The sequence below is a fragment of the Anomaloglossus baeobatrachus genome, unplaced genomic scaffold (assembly GCF_048569485.1).
Source record: "Anomaloglossus baeobatrachus isolate aAnoBae1 unplaced genomic scaffold, aAnoBae1.hap1 Scaffold_2529, whole genome shotgun sequence".
NCBI classification, from domain to species: domain Eukaryota; kingdom Metazoa; phylum Chordata; class Amphibia; order Anura; family Aromobatidae; genus Anomaloglossus; species Anomaloglossus baeobatrachus.
The window spans coordinates 79,398-92,500 of NW_027442106.1; the positions used below are offsets into that span (position 1 = coordinate 79,398).

At 51.0% G+C, this 13,103-nt stretch overlaps 1 long non-coding RNA gene across 1 annotated transcript; it reads left to right on the plus strand.

Moving 5' to 3' along the window:
- Window positions 1–461: 461 nt before the first annotated feature.
- Window positions 462–5,972, plus strand: LOC142262762 (uncharacterized). The gene is made up of 3 exons (XR_012730040.1): window positions 462–1,813; window positions 4,136–4,267; window positions 5,166–5,972. It is a non-coding gene; the product is annotated as an uncharacterized LOC142262762 (long non-coding RNA).
- The last annotated feature ends 7,131 nt before the right edge of the window (window positions 5,973–13,103 follow it).

The following is a 13,103-nucleotide window of genomic DNA, read 5'->3' on the forward strand; positions in this document are numbered from 1 at the left end:
TATAACCAGTACTTAGAAAGGGGAGGGGGAGGGGTGGGTGATAAGTTCCTCAAAGGATAACCTCTCAAAATGGAGGATATATATATATATATATATACACACACACACACACACACACACACACACAGAGCAAAAAGAGCCCTTATTGGCTGATACCAGGGACAGTAGCTGTGACAGGGATAACGATGTGCAAGTCTATTAGTTATGTAATAAGATTAGAGGTAAGTAAACACTGCAGCCCTGTCAGGTGCCACTATGATAATTCAGGGGCATGTCAGTGTTTTACTGAGTGCACCCTGACTGCTGTGCCCGGGTAGTAAGGGGTTAAGTTCCCCTCTCATGTCTGATTCTCCCTCCTCCCCTTCCAAGGGTTTTATCCAATGGGAATGTTCCCATGATCCCTTTCTTTCCCTCTATAAATATTCCCTCTTTTCCTGGATCCGGTCTCTCCTCACCTTGTGAGATCCGGACGGTGCTGTCAGTAGCGTTCTCGGTGAGAGATGGCCGAAATGCTGGACCAGGCTGTCAGGGACAGAATCAGGAGGGAGGGAGACACGTGGCTTGCTGCTATATTGGGTGAGCAGCGTCCCCCTCCCCCTGAGGCTCAACCGCAGGCTCCGGTCGGCAGGCGGCCTGCTCGTACAATCCGCCCTCCGGAGCGTCTCAGTCCTGCATGTAACTCCCCACTGCGCATGCGCGCAGGGCACTCGCGCGCCCGGAGTGCACGCGACCCTCGTGCACGCCGGGCGCGCGCGATCCGCCCTGTAACGCCCCCACTCCCGCCCCCAACAGTGAACGCAGCGGCCGCAAGCCTCTCATGCCCTTCAGGCAAAGCGGCGCCGCTTGATTCAATAAACGCCATCCCTGCGCGCCAAAACACACGTGCACCACCAGCCCTGCTACAGCAGCTTACCCCTCCTCTCTTCATAGCGCCCGCACCTTATCTGATGGGAGGTAATCAGAGCTGCAGCTCCTCATCGGCTGAGGAGCCTGCTGATAGTCTGCAGCCCCCACCATCTAATATGTTACCTTCCCTGTCACACTGCATTACTTCAGAAGTGTGCAGGGTGGGGGCTGCTTCTCCCTCCAACATTTTCATACCTCCCCAAATGTCTCAACAGTCCATGAACCCGGGGGGGGGGGGGAATGGCTTTGCCACCTGCCGCAGCTGCAGTGATGGCCTTACCTCCTGCGGCTGCTGCGGTGATGGCTTTGCCTCCTGCGGCAGCTGTAGTGACGGCTGTGCCTCCTGCGGCTCCTGGAGTGATGGCCTTGCCTCTTGCAGCTCAGGTGGGTATGGCTTTGCCTCCTGTGGCTCCGCAGGTGCTGCCGTTCCAAACGGCTGCGCCTCCGGCGATGGCATTGTCAGCCGCATTGCAACCGACTATGGCTGTGCCCCCTGGGCTGCAGAACCTACCACGGGTCCTCCCTGTTCAGGATGCAGCGGGTGCTGGAAGCACGGCACACGGTAGGCGACGCCGCGGGCGCGGAAACCGCTCCGCTGCCTCCGACTCCTCACGTTCTTGCAGCCCATATAGGCGCAGGCGATACAGTAGGGACCGCAGTCGCCGCTCAGCTTATTCTGAGCGACTGTCACGTTCATCTCGGAGAAGCCGTAGGTCTCGCTCATCAAGATGGCGTTCACCATCAACCACGGCTGAGTCATCCGGCGACTCCATGACGTCCAGCAGGCACTCTCGTCGCACATCACGCCGCCAGAGAGATGCCGAACCCTATTTGGTTCAACCACATGCTGCCGACTTGGTAGCGGCTCCACACGTATCGGTGAATCCCACAGATGCTCCAGCGGTCGGTGAGTACAACTATTCTGGGGCTTGGGGAGGTGCTGATAATACAGCTATGTCTTTAAAAGCTCTGCTAGCTCATTTAAATACCCCGGGTAATAAAATACTGGTTAACCCCCTATTACTTGGAAATCAGCCCGAGAAGAGATTTCAGCCTCCTCCTCGGGCTGATATACATAAGGACTCGTTCTTTTGTGGTATGTCCCCTTTGGGCTCTCACCTTGACCCAGAGATGGTTACCAAAATATGGGCTAATGATTACATAGACATTTGGTCGCTGGTTTCAACTGACCAATTTATGGTTGACAAAGAGAGGCGTTCCGCTGAACACCCTTTTGACAAAAAACCCAGGGTCGCAAAAACTATCAATAACTGGCTGCAAGCCTTTTTTGTATTGGGAGGTGTTATGGGTCAGAAACACCCCGAACGCTGTTCTGAACTTTTTATATATGTTGATTCCATCTATAACGCATACAAAGCGCACGGCGGATCTGCGTGGTGGCGTTATGATGAGGATTTCAGGCGTCGTTTAGCTCTACAACCCCACTTAGGGTGGGGGGTTAAAGCTACTGATTCCTGGTTGCGCCTCACGATGACTCCTAAAGCCCCCTTTCATGCCGCGGCCCCTGGCAACTCCGCCGGTTCCAGTTCAGTGGCCGTGCGTAGACCCGGCACATGTTGGCAATTCAACGAAGGGCACTGCCGATTCTTTGGTCTCTGCAGGTATAAGCATGAATGTTCTACTTGCGGAGGCTCCCACGCAGCGGCCAAATGCTCCCGCCCTTCTGCGAAATTGCCAACAAAGCAGTCAAACCCACCTGAAAATCGAGACGCCGGTGAGTGTAGCCGAGATGGGGCCGTGGCTCGCCTGGTACCCCAATAAGGACGCGGCGGCGCAGCTGCGCTTCGGCTTCACTTTTGGTTTCTTTATACCTTTTAAACTTAACAGACACCCCCTTTTTGCCCGTAATCTAAAGTCTGTGACGGAACTTCACGAGGTTTTACTTGATAAAATAAACAGCGAGTTAGATAAAGGCAGATTAAAGGGACCTTTGATTTGATACCTTTTTACAACTTACGGGTGTCCCCGCTGGTGGTCGTTCCGAAGAAGGAGCCTGGGAAATTTCGTTTAATTCATCATCTTTCTCACCCGAAAGGTTTGTCCATCAATGATGGTATACCCGAGTCGGATTCGTCAGTCACGTACGTCTCTTTTGACAAAGCTGTTGCGTTAGTTAGGCAAGCGGGACCTGGGGCTTGATGGCCAAGTCAGATATTGAGTCGGCTTTCCGCCTTCTTCCGGTCCACCCGGATTGCTACCATCTGTTGGGATGTTTCGTAGATGGTTTTTACTATTACGATACATGCCTTCCCATGGGTTGCTCAATCTCTTGCTCCTATTTTGAGCTATTCAGTTCTTTCTTAGAATGGGTCGTGAAGGTTGAATCTGGTTCCCAATCTATTATTCATTATCTTGATGACTTCCTTTTTGTTGGCCCTCAAGATTCCACCCATTGCCAGCATCTATTGGATAAGTTTTGCAGTTTGATGTCCAGATTTGGTGTTCCTTTGTCGAAGGACAAAACAGTCGGCCCCTCCCAGGTTCTTTCCTTCCTCGGTATTGAGATAGATTCCAATGCGATGCTCTTCCGCCTCCCGGATGACAAGGTATTAAAGCTGCGCTCGCTGATTATGGGTTTTTGTTCGGTTCGTAGTGTGTCCCTCCGTCAGATGCAATCTTTGCTGGGCCTTCTCGTATTTGCCTGTCGTGTCATGCCAATGGGCCGAGTTTTTTCCCGGAGGCTATCACTTTCCACTAAAGGTATTCGCCTTCCTCATCATCGCATCAGGATTACCCCCTGCTTGAAAGCTGATTTGTTTATCTGGAATGATTTTCATCCAGGTACAATGGTCAAACTTGTTTCCAGGATAACGTTCTTTCCAATGAAGAACTATCACTTTTTTCCGATGCATCGGGATCGTTGGGTTTTGGCGTCATTCTTGGCGATCAATGGTGTGCTGAGCAATGGCCTCAATCTTGGCACGCCATAGGTTTCGTGGCCAACCTGACTCTCCTTGAGTTGTTCCCCATTGTAACAGCTGTTGTGATCTGGGGCTCGGCCTTCAGAAATAAACGGATTTTATTCTGGACTGATAATATGTCCGTGGTGCACGCGATAAACCATCTGACTTCATCCTCTTTGCCAGTCCTAAAGTTACTTAGATTTTTTGTGCTGCGTTGCCTCGAGCTCAATATGTGGTTTAGGGCTCGCCATGTGCCTGGCAGGTGCAACGCTATCGCTGACTCACTTTCCCGTTTTCAATTTCAGAAATTCCGGCAGCTCTGTCCTCGCGCACAACCAGAGGGAATATCGTGTCCACCCAGCATATGGGACCTGCTGGAATGCAGCTGATGCAATTGGTGACGTCTTCAGTGGCCCCGAGGACTTGGCTAGCTTACGGTAAGGCATGGGAGGAATGGCTATTTTTCGCTGCTAATTACCCGGTTTCTACCTCTGATTCTGCCAGACTGGACGTTACCTGCCAGTATCTGTATCATCTGTACAATAAAGGTGCTTCCTGCGCGGTAGCGCGGAACCGACTGTCTGGACTTGCTTTTCATTTCAAGCTTCGAGGCTGGTCGGACGTTACTAAGTTTTTTTATAGTCCAGCAAGCAGTTAAAGGGTGGGGTAGGGGGCAGCCCAGAAGGGAGTGTAGAAGGCCGGTTTCCTTTAGCCTTCTTTCTCGTATCATCGGACATATCTCTGCCGTTTGTCCTCCTCCTTTTGAGTCTGCCCTTTTCTGTGCCTCTTTTGCTATTGCCTTTTTTGGCGCATTGCGCATTAGCGAGTTGGTTTCTCCTGCCAGAGGCACCCACGGGGGCCTTCGGCACGACGACATCGCATTGTGCAATGGGGGTTTAAGGATTAGAATTCGGAAATCTAAGACCGATCAAACCGGGAATGGCTGCTGGATATCTTTGTTTGCTATTCATGGCCCAGTATGCCCTGTTACATTGACCCGTAACTATATCGCTTTGCGCCATGGTAGCTCTTCCATCCTAGTCCATGAAGATGGTTCCCCTCTAACGAGATTCCAATTTTTAGCTGTTTTCCGTAAATGTTTAAGGTTCCTGGGATTTCCCGCCGGCAAATTTGGTACTCACTCCTTCCGGATTGGGGCGGCGACTGAGGCCGCTCGGGCGGGATTGCCCAATGAAGTCATTCAACGCATAGGACGGTGGTGTTCCGCGTGTTTTGCGAGATATATTAGACCAGAATTACTGCTTCTTTAATCAACTTTCTTTTGCACAGGTTTGCCTTCTTGTACATGTGTCACTGACAGTTTTCTCCTTCTAGGAGCTGCCAAGCCTGTCATTTAGTTATTGGGACACTCCTATATTTTCTGGGCAGGACAGCGGACTGAGAATCGACCTGGAGGACGTGCCCTTGGCTTTCGTGGCTTCGAAGTCAATTGGAGAGGCGTCAGGGGTCTCATATGGCCTCAAGTTATACCGGAGGTTGTGGAAATTGCGAGGTCTGCCTTAACTCCAGTGGTCCTCGTCATTCACGCCGGGGGAAATGACGTCAGTGCCCGCCGTTTGGCGGAACTTATCACCACAATGAGGTCAGACGTGGACAAGTTTCATGCCTTTTTCCCTGAACTTGTCCTTGTTTGGTCCGAGGTCGTTTCCCGGCCTGTTTGGCGAGGGGCTCAAGGAGCTGCAGCTCTGGAGTGTTCGAGGCGGACACTCAATTCACGTATTTCGCATTTTGTCCGCTTTAAGGCAGGGATCGTCGTTAGACACTGGCAATTGGAGGGGGACAATTCCTCCCTGATGTTGAACGATGGCGTTCATTTGAATGACATTGGCCTAGACATATTTTTATCAGGCCTGCAAGACGGTATTGAGCAGGCCTTGTTCATTATGGGTGGGGGTCGGAGCACAGTCTAGGGCCTCTGCTCCTCCGTGGCGGTTTCAAGGAACACAGTTCAATTACGAAAGCTAAAGTGCGCCGGAAGTCCGGCCTGGCACAACGTTTCGTTTGAAAGTGGTTATTTATAATGGTTAATTGTGCTGTGACCGACCTCCATCCACAACAAAAGATGAGAGATGTTTTCTATTTTTATAAAGCTCTCCTAATAAAGTTTGTATTTTTGGTTAACTTGTCTCGGAGTGGTTAATCGGACATGGGAGGGTTTTGGGTTGAGGCTAATCTGGTCTCAGCAGTCTTACTGCTGCATAGGCTGAATGCCCTAAGCAGAGGCACAGGCAACAAACAAAGCCTGTGATCTGTATACTGACACCATATCAGGAGCACTGGTGAGAGCAGAGAAGTACAAGCAGGCACATTACCTGATAGCTGCAAATGCCACCAGACGCTGATACAGGCTTGTGACCCCCCTTTGAAGAAGGAAGCGCCGAAACGCCAGCGTCAGGGAGCGTCACAAGCCTGTATCAGCATCTGGTGGCATTTGCAGCTATCAGGTAATGTGCCTGCTTGTACTTCTCTGCTCTGACCAGCGCTCCGCGTCAGTGCACAGATCACAGGCTTTGTTTTTTGCCTGTGCCTCTGCTTAGGGCATTCAGTCTATACAGCAGTAATTATCATAGTGGCACCTGACAGGGCTGCACTGTGTACTTACCTCTAATCTTATTACATAGACTTGCATATCGTTAGCCCTGTTGCAGCTACTGTCCCTGGTATCAGCCAATAAGGGCTCTTTTTGCTCTCTGATTCACCCCTTCTCCCAGAGAATTAATACATTTCTGTGTGAGTGTGTGTGTATATGTGTATATATATATATATATATATATATATATATATATATATATATATATATATACTTATATCCTCCACTTTGAGAGGTTATCCTTTGAGGAACTCATCACCCACCCCTCCCCCTCCCCTTTCTAAGTACTGGTTATACCATTAACTCTTTCCAGCCATCTATGGAGTTTTGGCTGTTCTTTTAACTATTTAAATACCAATGTATGTATATATATATATATATATGTGTGTGTGTGTGTGCACACTGACCTCTCTTTTCTCCTCTTTTTTTCTACTTACTTTGCACTTTGCACTTTATGATTGTTCAGTAACTATAATTCTTGGACACATATAAGATTGCTTAATTATATACTTATCACTTTATAATTAACTAATGTATTGTATTTATACATCTATTGGTGTGAGATATAATTGGATGAACTTCTATATGGTTGTAATTAGTATCCTTGATTATATATAATGCTGTGATACATTCTTTAAGTTTTATTTTTATATATATATGTATATATATATATATATATATATATATATATATATACACTCTCCCTATTTATATTGAACTCTGAGACAGGGATGATATGATTGTTTGGATTGTGACGCCTATTGTCCAGCTCCGGCTGTGTCTCTTGAGATCAAATGGTTTTTAATAAATTAATAAAATATTTTGTATGTATTATAGACCCTCGTATTTGTTTTTTTCTTTTTTGGTCTTATTAACATACACATATAGTAAAAGTGCAGAAAAGTGGTCTGCAAATATCGCAATACGAGGATATACTGATGGCCAAGATATAAAGAGTAGTGTTCTACGCCAAAATATTATGCTTAGTAGAAAAACCGCAAGACAAGTATATGGCTACTGGAAAAATGGACTAGCCGCAAATCACAATGAGAAATGTCTGTTGGTAATGGCCGACAAATGACTAGATGAATAGGAAAGGAATATACCTCGGTAACAAGGTCTGTATAGTCCAAGTGGTAGGTGTGTTCACTGCCGACCCCGACACGTGTTTTGTGACTTCCTCAGGGGGCGCTGGGTGAAGATATGAGAGTGCGTGCTGTCTTATAAAGGTGAAAGCCGGTTTTGAAAATTAGCGCGCCGCAAAATCCGGAAATGTCGGGGCATGAGTCACATGACCCCAATCGCATCATGTGACCTCCGGCTGCCGGACTGTGGAGCGCAAGCGCAAAACGCCGTCATAGTGATTGACGATTTAGTGCAACAGCGCATCCTATTGCCAGCAGTACACGGAGGTCAGCGGTGGAACATGGTTCTCATGCGCACATCCAGATAATGAAAGGGTATTACAATCATTGTGGATAGTGCAAAATAGACACGAAGCATTAAATAATAAATAGAAAAGATGAAATATGTAGAGATGAAGACCAATATAAGGATCAAATGTGTGTGTAATAAAAAAAATAAATTGTGAAAAAGTGTGAATGAGCCAGATGTATTGGTAATAAGATGGACAAAATAAGTGACACTGTAATAAGGAATAAATAACAATATAATGCCAAAATGGCAAACTTTAGTGATGTAATGTATAAAAAATATAAAAGGTGTAAAATAGAATCGGGTGACCAATACAAAGCAAGAAAAAATATATAAATGTGTATGTAGTATCCATAATGCAGATAGCGACTAAAGGGGGCTTTACACACAACGACATTGCTAACGAGATGTCGTTGGGGTCACGGAATTCGTGATTCACATCCGGCCTCGTTAGTGATGTCGTTGCGTGTGAAACGTACGAGCGACCGCTAACAATCAAAATTACTCACCTAATTGTTGATCGTTGACACGTCATTCTAATCCCAAATATCGTTGCTGTTGCAGGACACAGGTTGTTTGTCGTTCCTGAGGCAGCACACATCGCTATGTGGGACACCCCGGGAACGAGGAACAACACCGTACCTGCGTCCTCCGGCAACGAGGTGGGGGTCACTTTCTTTCAGCTACTCTCCGCCCCTATGCTTCTATTGGACGGCTGCTGTGTGATGTCGCTGTGACGCCGCACCAACCGCCCCCTTAGAAAGGAGGCTGTTCGCCGGCCACAGCGACGTCGCTAGGCAGGTAAGTATGTATGACTGGTTCTAGCGATGTTGTTCGCCACGGGCAGTGATTTGCCCGTGATGCACAACCGACGGGGGCGGGTGCTTTCACCAGTGACATTGCTAGAGATGGCATTGCTAGCCATGTCGCTGTGTGTAAAGCAGCCTTAAGAGGTGTCAGAAATATATGGGTATTAAAATGGATAAAAAATAACATATACAGGGTATGAATATCAAAATCCCCTGAGCAGAGTAACGTACAGTATTATATAGTGTCACGCTCCCCAGCTCCCGTGTCACGCTCCCCAGCTCCCGTGCCACGCTCCTCGGCTCCCCTGCCACGCTCCCCGGCTCCCCTGCCACGCTCCCCGGCTCCTCTGCCAGGCTTCCCCGCTTCCGTGCCACGCTCCCCGGTCCCCCGCTCCACAGCCTCCATGCTCCCTCACCTGCGTCCCCCAGGCAACCCGGTCCCCGCTCCCGGCGCCCATCTGCGATGCTGAGCCAGCCCGGCACTCCTGCCTCCTGTGCACCGCTTCCTGCTCTGGCTTCTGGCACCCGGGCCTCGCGCATGCGCATTAGGGCGCGCGCGGTCATTGACCCTCTCTTAAAGGGCCAGCGTCCTCCAACAGGATATTGAAGATTCAGGTACAGGGTATATAGGGGGTTCCTTTCCAAGTGGGCGGGGCCTGTTCTACGTGTTTGCTAAGCTAGGAGTCAGGTCTCCCTGTGCCTTGTCCCGTACTTACCTATCTCTCTTGTAGAGCCGCTCCTGTCTCGCCAACCGGTCCTGACGGTTCCAGAACTCCGAACGGTGACTGCCCACCATCTTGTCAGTCCCTACCGTCTCCGATCCCTGGATCCGTGTGGTGACCAACCTCCCCGCTCCGCTGGTTCCGGACTCTGCCTGTCATCATCCCGGCCTCCGAACCTGAGCTCCGTCACCGGACTACCTTCAGAGACCCCGTGGTCCCAGGGACTTCTACACCCACTCCTCTGAACGGACTGTCCTGCTACTCGTAGTGCTCCAGCTACCGGGCACCTTGCCCTCGGTGGGGTGCTCAGTCCAGTGGATCCACCTCCTGGGCCTACCCGTCATCCTGGTCCTAACAGTAAGAACAGGCCATGGATCCCGCCGAAGCACTAGTGTCCCAGCTGGCCGGATTGCAGCAGGAACTCGGACGACAACGCGAGACCCAATCCCACATGCTAGCCTTCATGACCTCAGTAGACACCCGTCTGAATATGCTGCAAGCCACAGCTACGTCCCTGGCATCACAGTCCACGTCCACACCTCCCGTGGCAGCCTCCTCGGAAGCCTCTAAACTCCGCTTGGCCTCTCCACCCCGGTATGCCAGAGATCCTAAGACCTGCAGAGGATTCTTGAACCAGTGCTCCCTCCACTTTAAACTGCTTCCGCATCTGTTTGCCTCCGATCAAGCCAAGGTGGCGTTTGTGATGTCCCATCTAGAGGGTGAGGCACTGGCCTGGATGAACCCCTTGTGGGAGAAGGAGGACCCTGGATCCACTAACATCCAGGAGTTCCTGCAGGCGTTTAGAACCACCTTTGATGAACCCGGACGTGCCGCCGCATCCGCCTCATCACTCCTCAAGCTACGCCAGGGGACCTTGACGGTGGGTCAATATGCCATCCGCTTCTGCACCTTGGCCTCTGAATTAGGGTGGAACAATGAGGCCCTAACCGCCGCCTTCTGAGAAGGACTCTCTGGTCGTATTAAGGACGAACTGGCCGGCCGCGATGTTCCTTCCACCCTGGATGCCCTGATCGCACTAGCCACCCGCGTGGACCTCAGATTTCAGGAACGATCCAAAGAGGTGTCCCGCGAGAGACGTCCGATACGGCATTCCTCTCCTCCGCAGAAGCCCGCCGTACTTCAGTCAGCGGCGTCTGGTGTCTCTGTCCACGAGCCCATGCAGATTGACCGTTTGCGGCAGTCCGAACAACGCCGAGCAGAACGGCTCGCCAAGGGCCTCTTCTTCTACTGCGGAGAGGGCACACACCTGTTACATTCCTGTCCAGAAAGGCCGGGAAACTCCAAAGCCTAGGGTTGGTGGGAGAGGCCACCCTAGGTACTGGGACTCTCTCAGACCCGGTTACGTGGACTGTTCAAGTGACAGCGGGAGAGACACGGTTCACGGCGGAGGCGTACCTCGATTCCGGGGCAGCAGGCAATTTCATCCAGCAGGCCACGGTGGACAAGTACCGGGTGCCTGTTGCTCCACTCGACAAACCCCTCGTGATTGCCTCTGTAGACAGGAGACCCCTCTCTGACACCATCTCTTGGATCACCAAGCCTGTAGTACTACGTATCGGTGCCCTGCACACCGAGAAAATCACTCTCTACATCCTCCCGCATATGTCTCATCAAATCCTGCTGGGACTCCCCTGGTTACGGACACACGAACCGTCGGTCAGTTGGCGTGCTGGCGAAATTACCCGACGGGGCCCCTCTTGCCACGAGAACTGCTTGAGGTCCATACAGCCCATCCGACGACCTCCGGTCCCGGAGTCCCTACCAGGACTGCCTTCGGCCTATTGGTCCTTCGCGGACGTCTTTGATAAAAAGGAGTCAGAGGTACTGCCGCCACATCGTCCTTACGACTGTGCCATCGACCTACTCCCGGGAACCACACCACCTCGAGGACGGATATATCCTTTGTCCCCTGCTGAAACAAGGGCCATGTCTGCCTACATCACTGAGAACCTGGCAAGGGGATTCATCCGGAGATCCTCCTCTCCTGCTGGAGCAGGCTTCTTCTTCGTTAAGAAGAAAGAGGGGACCTGCGCCCCTGCATTGACTACCGGGGATTGAATCAAATCACTGTAAAGAATAAATACCCCCTGCCGCTCATCCCCGAATTGTTTGATCGGCTTAGAGGAGCTCGTTTGTTTACCAAGTTGGATCTTCGTGGTGCCTACAACCTGGTCCGCATCCGCTCTGGGGACGAATGGAAGACCGCATTTAACACTCGCGATGGGCACTACGAGTATTGTGTGATGCCCTTCGGCAGTCTTTCAAGAACTAGTGAACGACGTGTTCCGGGACGTTCTCTACGTCTGTGTGGTGGTATATTTGGATGACATCCTGGTCTTCTCTCCGGACCTCCAGACCCACAGAGAGAACGTGCAGCTGGAACTACAAAGGCTTAGAGAGAATCGCCTGTACGCCAAGTACGAAAAGTGTGTCTTTGAGCAGTCTTCTCTTCCCTTCCTGGGTTACGTAATCTCCGATACCGGCCTGCAGATGGACCCGGAGAAGGTCTCTTCCATTCTCAAATGGCCCCCTACTTCCGGACTGAAGGCAATTCAACGTTTTCTTGGCTTTGCAAACTATTACCGTCAGTTCATCCCTCACTTCTCTGCCCTGACTGCACCTCTCTCTGCCTTGACCAAGAAGGGGGCTAATCCGAAGGACTGGTCACCTGCGGCCGACGCAGCGTTTGGCTCCCTGAAGCGGGCATTTGCTTCCTCTCCTGTGCTCCACTGTCCTGAGTTAAACCGACAGTTCACCTTGGAGGTGGATGCCTCCTCCTCTGGGGCCGGGGCAGTGCTCATGCAGAAGTCCTCCACCGGGAAGATGGTGACTTGCGGTTTCTTTTCCAAGAGCTTCTCAGCGCCTGAATGCAACTACACCATCGGTGACCGAGAGCTATTAGCAGTCAAACTGGCTCTGGAGGAATGACGCTACCTTCTGGAGGGAGCAGTGTACCCCGTGATCATTTACATGGACCACAAGAACCTGGAATACCTGCGGTCTGCTCAGCGACTGAACCCACGACAAGTCAGGTGGTCCTTGTTCTTTGCCAGGTTCGACTTTCAGCTCCATTTTCGGCCCGCGGATAAGAATGTGCGAGCAGATGCCTTGTCCAGGTCATTCGTGCCCATGGAACAGGAGGAGGAGACATCCCAGCCCATCATCTGCCCAAGTAAAGTCATTCCGGTGGCTCCTGTCACTCTGGCCCAGATACCGCCCGGGAAGACCTATGTCTCTGAAACTGACAGACAAAATGTCTTGCACTGGGGCCATGCCTCGAAAATAGCCGGCCATGCTGGTCAGAAGAGAACATGGAGTACAATTGTACGTCACTATTGGTGGCCATCCCTTCGCACGGACGTCGCGTCTTTTGTCTCAGCCTGCTCCTCTTGTGCCCGGAACAAGACGCCCAAACACCTGCCATATGGTCGCCTTCTGCCGCTGCCAATTCCCTCCGTTCCGTGGCAACACATTGCAATGGACTTTATTACAGACTTGCCCTTGTCCTCCGGACACACGGTCATATGGGTCGTGGTGGACCGTTTCTCCAAAATGGCTCATTTTGTCCCTAAGGCTGGACTGCCCTCTACCCAGGAACTCGCTGACGCCTACATACAGCACATCTTCTGGTTCCATGGCTTTCCCTCACACATTGTGTCCGACAGAGGAACTCAGT